Source organism: Elaeis guineensis, chromosome 13, assembly GCF_000442705.2.
Source record: "Elaeis guineensis isolate ETL-2024a chromosome 13, EG11, whole genome shotgun sequence".
NCBI classification, from domain to species: Eukaryota; Viridiplantae; Streptophyta; class Magnoliopsida; order Arecales; family Arecaceae; genus Elaeis; species Elaeis guineensis.
Window position 1 is genome coordinate 79,010,467 of NC_026005.2, and position 8,481 is coordinate 79,018,947.

The window sequence follows — 8,481 nt, forward strand, 5'->3', positions numbered from 1 at the left end:
CTCTTTCTAGGTGAGTTTTATATCTTTTCTCATCAGTGATTATGGGCGTTCCTGACCATGTGTTTCTCAAGATACATTTCACATTATTTTGGATACTGAAATTTTAATTTTTTCTATTTTTTTTCCATATTTGTTATTGTAAATCTTGTATGGATCTTCAAATTTGTTGTTGCCATTCATATTAATTTAGATGATGTAATTTTTTTTCTTCTATTTTTTTTTCAATAATCAAAAATTAGTTGTATCAATTTGGGTTCTTGGTTAATATATTCCATATTGTTGCCTCTTATGCAGCAATATTGATCTTCAACCATTTGGAGGTGACCAATCCAAGGGCCAACTCATACCAGTATGGTCGTCTTGAACTTGATTGCTTCAATTTTGCATTTTTTTTTTTTTAATCCTCTTTTCTCTTTTTCTTTGTTTGGTTCGAATTAGGAGCAAGCTTTGTTGAAATTCCAAGCAAAACTTTTTCTTTCTGTTTCCTTCCTATCCTTCGTTAATTGAATGCGTCTTTGACGATTTTGTCATGTTTTTGTACCGTCTAACTATTCCAATTTTACATGGGCCAAAATCCGAGTTTGCTATAATGAAATTAGCCTTTAATCATAAAGGAGCGGTGCATGGTAGGTATGCAAATTAGACCTGGAAGCGTGAAAAGTACTATAGGAAAGATTGATAGACCTTCGCAATTTATCCGGCCAGTTCTAATGAAAAGAACATGAGTAAAGAATTTTAAAACCTCTTTCCACTACATACAAGAATGAAGATAATTTATTTTCTCGTCTAAGTATTTTCTGAATAATATTTATTCAAAAAATTGTAAATTTTAAGGTAAGTTTTATGTGATTCAAAGAATGAGCTTTTAAAACCAAATTTCTTAATCCAAAGCCAATATTCTTCCCTCAAACATATGGGCTGAATTTTGAAATGCACCGCAACATAAGATTTAGGTATATGAAACCAAGAGATATTTTTTGTGCACTGCGGACAGTGTAAAAAATTCGACATGAAGTGCACCGTCTTATTCGATGGATCGATGTAGTCATTACTTTCCGACACATATTTAATGAATGTCATAATATAATCTAAGATATAATAATACAAGAGAAGTATTTTTGTCTAATCACTTTCCAACGGACATTTAGTGCCTGCAGATCGATTTTTTTATTTAAAAATTTTAAATGATAAAAATATTTTTATTATTTAAAAAAAAATTTATGATATCTTATGCAATACAAAATATCACATAAAATGTCATAATTTTTTCAAAAGATAGAAATATTTTCGTCATACAAAATTTTTAAATAAAAAAATCGATCTATATACATTAAAAGTACGTTGAAAAATGATAACTATATGAACCAATCAGATAAGATGATTTATTCCACATCGAATTTTTTATGTCGTCTGTGGTGCACAAAGAATTTCACATGAAACCAATGGCTCAATCTACTAAACCATTTTTGTACCAGATTTAGTCAAAATACTACTAAATTTAATCTTTGGAATTTGCCAGGACTCCCAAAGAAGGATAAACGCCTCCGACAGTGGAGCTCATGAAAGGCAAGGAAGCCGAAACCAAAACAACTTCCGATAAAAAGAGGACTGGAGGATGCATTCTGATGGATGAAACCTATTGGGATATACCGACCGACGACCCTGACGGACGACCCCGACAGACGACTCCGACCGACCCCGATGGACGACTCCGACGGACGACCCCGACCGACTCCGACGGACGACTCCGACGGACGACCCCAACGGACGACTCTGACCGACGACTCCGACTTAAGCAAGACACCAGACCAACCGACGGTGCCTCCGGGTCATCACCCGACGTCTCGGCAGCCGAATACCGACGTATGATCGGTCAGCCCTCCCAAACACCGTACAACTGCCAGAAACTGTCAGTCCTGACAACGGCATGCGGCACTGCCGCCTAGGGGCATTATCCCACCTAAGGCATGGGGCAACCCTAGTGATTTGACAGCCCCACGGCGATTTGACACCCTTACGGCGACTCTGACAGTCCTCAGTAAGTTGACAATTCTTCAATTATCCGCGCCATTAATGACGGCGTCATACCATGCTCCACTATATATATCGGGGAAGGCAACAGTGCTAGAGGTCTCTTCGAAACTCTTGGGCTTGCTCCCTCTCTCTTTCTTTCCCTCTCTCGATTGAGCTCTCTGTCTTCATTTCACTGTTGCCCAGTCACCTCTCTGACTTGACCGTCGGAGGGTCCCCACCGGAGCCACCTCCGGTCAGTGTGGACTTCCTTTTTTGCAGGCGCTCGTTCCCGGCGACCAGGCGACGAGGGGATTGGCCGCAACAGATTGACGCGCCAGGAAGGGAAAGCCAGGCCTAGTAGATACTAATGACAAAGACAAGAGCCCAACGATCGAGGGTCACTGGGTCGGCGAGGCGCTCTTCCCGCCGTGAAGAGGCCTCTCCGTCACCTTCCGCGGTGGAGCCCAGCTCTCCGCAACCCGCGGTGACCACGGAGGCGCAGATCGCTGCAATCGTACGACAGATGACCGTGCTGACGGACGCGGTCAAGAGCCTCCAGCAACAACCGGCGGCACGTCCGATGCCCTCCAGGAGCAGCCGCCGATGCCCGCGCCGATCTCCGTCGTTTTCGTGCGAGCGCCCGCCGCAGCGCTCCCACGGAGAGGAGGAGGGGCGGCCACGGCGCGATGCCCGTCAGTCCCAGCAGCTCTCTCCTTCCCTGCTGGAACGGGTGAGGAAGGAGAAGCGACCGCGGACGCCGTCCGCCTCTTTCTCGGAATCCTCCGGAGACTCCACTCCTGAGGTCTCCCAGCACCGACGGACGGACGACTATGAATGCAGGTTCGAGAAAATCGACCGTCGACTTGCACAGTTGCAGGTGGATGGGCAGAAGTCTTCGAACGACGTCGACTTTCAGACCGCCCAACCTCTCTCCCGACTCATTCTCGATGAACCGATCTCCAGTCGGTTCAAGATGCCGCACGTGGAGTCTTACGACGGCTCCACAGACCCAATCGACCATCTGGAGAGCTACAAAGCTCTCATGACGATTCAGGGGGCAACCGACGCTCTCTTTTGCATCGGCTTCCTCGCCACACTCCGCAAGGTTGCCAGGGCCTGGTACTCCGATCTTCGATCGGAGAGTATCCACTCCTTCGGACAGCTCGAGCACTCTTTCGTGGCTCACTTCAGCACCAGCTGGAAGCCGCCGTGAACGTCGGACAGCCTTTTCTCCCTCAAACAGGGAGAAAACGAGACGCTCCGACGTTTCGTGGCACGATTCAATACGGCCACGCTTGAGGTCCGGGACCTCAATGAAGACATGGCTATCTCAGTCATGAAACGGGGGCTGAGGGCGTCCCGATTCACCTACTCCCTGGACAAAATCCTCCTCCGAACATACGCCGAACTGCTGGAGCACGCGTACAAGTACATGCGCGCGAACGAAGGAGCTTCCGACCGGCACCTGACTTAAGGCACGGGCTGAAAAGAAAAATGGAAGAAAGGTCGGGCCCATGCTGAACCCAGCAGGCCCTCCACCGATAGACGGGTCTTGCCCCAACGACGGAGTCCGAGACCGACGCATCGCAGGTATGACTCCTACACCCCTCTCCCCGCTCCTCATGCGCAGATCCTGATAGAGATCGAAGAAGCGAAAAATCTACGACGGCCTCGGCCTCTGAAGGCAAAAGGCCCCGACCAATATGGCTCGATTGTCGATCGTCGAATCAACGGCTCGATCACCGATCGCCGGAACCGACGGCCTCGGCCTCTGAAGGCAAAAGGCCCCGACCAACATGGCTCGATTGCCGATCGCCGAATCCACGGCTCGATCACCGATCGCCGAAATCGACGGCCTCAGCCTTTGAAGGCAAAAGGCCCCGACCAACATGGCTCGATTGCCGATCGCCGAATCAACGGCTCGATCACCGATCGCCGAACCGACGGCCTTGGCCTCTGAAGGCAAAAGGCCCCGACCAACATGGCTCGATTGTTGATCGCCGAATCTACGACTCCGTCGTCGGCCTGATCATCGAATCATCGAACCAACGGCTCAATCTATGTCTCGATCGTCGAGGACACATCGGATTCTACGACGGAGATCGAAGGGGCAGAATATCTACGATGGCCCCCACCTCTGAAGGCAAAGGGCTTCGACTAATGCGGCTGGCTAACTTGCCGACTTAGCTTCGACTAAGAAGGGCAAAATGCCAAGACGACCGCAGTCGCATTCGCGACATACCGATCTGGTCACGACCGATCGAAGGATATTCGGCTTGCCACCGTTTATCATACATCCCGACGCATACGTCCGACCAAGGGCTAGACAATGGATATTCAACTTGCCATCGTTATCCTATCCGAATACGTCGGACGCTACTCGACTATCAGATTCTGCGGAATGATCATGTCGACGAGCAACGTTCGGAGGTTGGCCGACCTCCGACCCGACGTGCATGCTCAACCTACAGTCGGGACGACCGATATTGGATCGTTCGTTGATGTGATCGCCAGAGTCGGGGCAAGAAAAGACGGAAAACCACTCCTTTCATCCGAAGCCGTCACCCACGTGTTCACGCGAGCCAACACGACATCGGGCTCAGGAGTGGGGGGGGCAACTGTTGGGATATACCGACCGACGACCCTGACGGACGACTCCGACCGACGACTCCGACGGACGACCACGACGGATGACTCTGACCGACCCCGACGGACGACTCCGACGGACAACCCCGACGGACGACTCCGACGGACGACCCCGACCGACTCCGACGGACGACTCCGACGGACGACCCTGACGGACGACTCCGACCGACGACTCCGACTTAAGCAAGACACCAGACCAGCCGACGGTGCCTCCGGGTCATCACCCGACGTCTCGGCAGCCGAATACCGACGTATGATCAGCCAGCCCTCCCAAACGCCGTACGACTGCCAGAAACTGTCAGTCCTGACAACGGCATGCGGCACTGCCGCCTAGGGGCATTATCCCACCTAAGGCATGGGGCAACCCTAGTGATTTGACAGCCCCACGGCGATTTGACATCCTTACGGCGACTCTGACAGTCCTCAGTAAGTTGATAATTCTTCAATTGTCCGCGCCATTAATGACGGCGCCATACCATGCTCCACTATATATATCGGGGAAGGCAACAGTGCTAGAGGTCTCTTCGAAACTCTTGGGCTTGCTCCCTCTCTCTCTCTTTCCCTCTCTCGATTGAGCTTTCTATCTTCATTTCACTGTTGCCCAGTCACCTCTCTGACTTGACCGTCGGAGGGTCCCCGCCGGAGCCACCTCCGATTAGTGTGGACTTCTTTTTTTGCAGGCGCTCGTTTCCGGTGATCAGGCGACGAAGGAATTGGCCGCAACAAAACCCAATAACACTTGGCTGGGTCCCATAAAAGGGAGCCTATGGTAAGCATCATGAACAGCTCGTAGCGTGTTTCTTGTGGTCCGGTCCCCAAAATAAATCATCAGGCGACATGATGATTATCAAATGCTGGTGTAGATAAGATAAATGGTTCTGGCCAAATTGGAATGGAGGAGTTGGTGCGGTTTCTAATCCCATGATCCGCGCGTTACAGAGTGTCCATGAGGGGCAGCAAAGGCGCGGACCTGAGAATGGAGGAGTTGGTGCGGTTTCTAATCCCATGATCCGCGCGTTACAGAGTGTCCATGAGGGTCAGCAAAGGCGGACCCGAGATTGAATGGAATGGTGACCTTGCAGGCGAAGGAGCCAGACGGGCTCGTTGGGTCATGTGGTGGGGTGGCATATCGGGGAGACAAGGCGACGACACGGTTAGGTTGGTCGGATTCAAGCCCTGTGGTAGGGTGCCTGAGTTCGATTGGAAGAACGAATTGGTGCCAATGTTTCGGGTCGCATGCGGTGGAGAAACTGTGGCGTACAGCCGGTGGTGTTCTATTCTGGTGGCTGCAGCTCCCGTCGAAGGGTAGAAATTAATGCGCCGGAAAACTCAACACGAAAGTTGGGAAATGGAGTATACGGTGGTGCCAAAAACAACAAAAGGAAAAAAAAAAAAAAAATCGCAGCAATCATCACAATGCTCATCACGGCAATTATCCAAAATAAAAGGTATTCTTTCCCAGGCCATCTACAACATGAACAAAATACATGCTGCAACTAATCAAACACCATGAACCTCTCAAAATTCCTTTGCATTACATCGACCAATACTGGGCCGATCGAGACGCACTGCCAAATAAGGAAGAAAAGACATAATCCCGAACACTTTATATACATACGAACCGGACGCCACAAAACAGGCATCTCCAACTCCCAGCCGGTGTGGGGGGCTCAGCTCGGAGCGAAGCGATCCATGAGCATCCAGATGGTGGCCTCCGAGAGGGCCACGTCCCTCATGGCCATGGCCTTATCGCTGGCAGCAAAGGACTGGCCCCTCCTGCCCGCCAGATGTCTTACCATTCCCTCTCCTCCCCCTCCCACGGCCGGCGACCCGGCATCCTCGGAACTCGCCCTCTTCTGCCTGAGTCTCGCGAGCTCACACGTCCAGATATCCACCAGGCTCGACATCTCTCTCTCCTCTCCTCCCTTTTGTTTGTTCTCTCTTTCTTCTTTCTCCGCCTGCTGTTCAATGGGGGCTGGGTGGAAAGAGGCGACAGCCTGGATGGAGATATATACACCCACACTCCACTGCCCCACGGAGGAAGAGAAGGAAGCAAAGCAAAAAAAGGAAACCTGCGGCTCAGTTGGTTTTAAGTTTTATCGGTGTATACGCGGAAACCGGGGGGTGCCCGCCCCTGGTTGAGAGAGTGAGAGAGAGGGAAGCCCCAGGAAGTACGAACCAGGGGGCTCGCCCAATCCATCTTAGATGCACATAGAATACCATATTAATCAGATGAATCCAACATCGATCATCTCTTGCTTCCAGGGGCGGGCCTTAAATTAAAACCAGCGGCAGCGCAAGGGCGGTGGAAAATACAACAGCTCCGAAACGGCGGGCGCTAGAACACAGGTCTTTTTGGAGGCGCCGTCATGCACGAAATTGGTAGTTTGACTCCACGTGACGAGTGCTTTGTATAATAAAGGAGAGAAAATATATATCTTAAATTAAGTAAATTAAAAATTCTAGAACCTCCGGAATCTTGAATGATAAATGCAGCACACATTCCATAGTCCACCGTACCATCATCAGAATTAATTTTGACACGAATGTGAATAATATATAAATGATTTTTTTTGATAGCATTTACGTGAGATTGAGCCGTGGCAAACGCTACCATCACTTCCGGCCATCTTGAGGTCTCCTTCATCGTATCAAAGCAAACTGCTTCCCCTATTTTTTTTGGTTGTATTCTTTTCCTTTCTAGACGATTAGCCATCGTCGCCAGCAACCGCTGTCAATACTGCTCCCACTTGCTGTTGTCTTTGCCGCCATCACAGCCTCACTGGAGCCCAGATCTTCGACCCACACCCACCATCACCACCATCACCCTCCACCCCATTTTACGTACCGAAGGACCTCCCTATCTTTCCCCTATTTTTCTCTCTCCTCTCTTTCCACCTCTCATGGTAAACCCAAAAAAAAATCCTAAATTTCCTTTCCCATGAACCCAAGCTGACCGTTGTAGACCCTAAACTGAACAGACAGCCACCAATCTTGTTGGCCTTCACCCCGACTTTTTGTTGGCTATCTATGATCAGCATTGATTTTTGTGAAGGTGTGATTGACCGAACAAAAATTTGCCGAGCAACGGTCTTAAACTCTAATTCTCCGGCCTAACTTTTTATTTATTTATTTAATCTTGAGTCATACAAGATAAAAAAATTAGATTTCAGATTAATTCAAATATTAAATTCTAAAATTAAAAAATTAATAATAATTTATTTATTTATTTTTTATATTAATATTTGATCAAGTTGAATTTATATTGATTGATTGGACATGCTAAATATGAACTAGCAAACAATTGTGACCGAATTTGTTATTAGTAAAGAAAAGAAATGATTACTATTATATATATTATTTGTGGAGTTATACTATTATATTTGTATCTTAGTTTTGTAGCGTTGAATTCATATTGATGGATTTGATTTTGTAAGCAATAATATCATTCTTATATAATTTTTTAGCACGTGTACATTATGTATTGATTATATAATTATATCATTAATTGATGATACGGTTATATAACTATAATATGCTTATTTAAAATAAATTGTTAAATTAGAATTAGTTTGATAAAATCAATATATAATAATTTGATAGATAAGAAATAGTTTGAACTAATCTTGTTATGTGGAACAGTCTCCACGAGCTAATATGTGGGATAACCTCCATGAATTTATATGTGGGATATCCTCCATAAGCTTATGCATAGGATAACTTTCATAAGCTTATGTATGGAATAGTCTTGGGAGCTTATGTTTGACACAACCTTCAAGAGTTTACATATGAGAATTCTATTTACAAGACATGGATCGGGGC

At 47.6% G+C, this 8,481-nt stretch overlaps 1 long non-coding RNA gene across 1 annotated transcript; it reads right to left on the bottom strand.

Annotated features, from left to right (window-relative positions):
- Positions 1-1,360: 1,360 nt before the first annotated feature.
- On the bottom strand, positions 1,361-7,756 carry LOC140853456 (uncharacterized). The gene is made up of 2 exons (XR_012136512.1): positions 5,389-7,756; positions 1,361-1,636 (listed from the first exon to the last, which is right to left on the bottom strand). It is a non-coding gene; the product is annotated as an uncharacterized lncRNA (long non-coding RNA).
- Positions 7,757-8,481: the final 725 nt, after the last annotated feature.